The following is an 893-nucleotide window of genomic DNA, read 5'->3' on the forward strand; positions in this document are numbered from 1 at the left end:
TAAGTAATGCCGAGTTTTTTTTTCATCTTGGCGGCCCAATGTTCTGAGTTCAATTTCGGGTATATACTTTCCCTGTGACTAGGGACATGGATTTTTTTCCTTGTCCGGCAACAATATAAATGAGGATCACATTATAACCGATTGTTGATTTTTGAGAAATCTGTCATTTGGTTTTGTCGCAGTTGTTACTGATGAGGAACCCATGAAGAAAAAAGAAAGGATATGAGAAAATATACGATTCAAGCTGCACTATACATTTGTTATGAAAAAGGTTATTCTCTGACTTACCCATTTGGGAAGTGAAATATATGAGGAAAATAGAAAATCCGAAGGTCTAGAGGGCGGCGGTGTATGTCAGGACCTGGATTGGGCCTTATCAATGGCTCTCAGAGGAATAGTAGGGCTGAAGGCCAGATTGATATGAGACGCTTTGTCAAAGAGATGAAAGACTGGTGAAAAGGGATATGCTAGAAAAAATCTAGAAAAAAAGGCTCATCTTGGAAAGAAAAAGAAAAAAGCATCTCCCGCAGCACCCAGTGTATAACCCAAATAAGCCTGAGAAGACACGCGTTGCCTTTGACTGTGCAACCTCGTTCAAGAGGGTTACTCTAAATAGCCAAATTATGCAGGGAACTGATATGATACGTTTCAGGGAGGGGAGGGTCGCACTGTCTACGGACGTTGAAGCCATATTCCAAGTTTTGATAGATCCAAAGGATTGTGATGTCCTTTGGTGGCGGGTGACTTTGCAAGGCATCTATCCCCTACCGGATAACCAGGCATCTTATTAGAGCCCTGCATGTGCTGCCTTTGGGCTTCTTAAGACCTTGGAGGAAAGTCCGATAAGGCAAAAGTTGTTTCTTTGTTGATGAAAATGAAGATGGACTCTGTGA

This window comes from Penaeus monodon, chromosome 15 (genome assembly GCF_015228065.2).
Source record: "Penaeus monodon isolate SGIC_2016 chromosome 15, NSTDA_Pmon_1, whole genome shotgun sequence".
In the NCBI taxonomy this organism is placed as follows: domain Eukaryota; kingdom Metazoa; phylum Arthropoda; class Malacostraca; order Decapoda; family Penaeidae; genus Penaeus; species Penaeus monodon.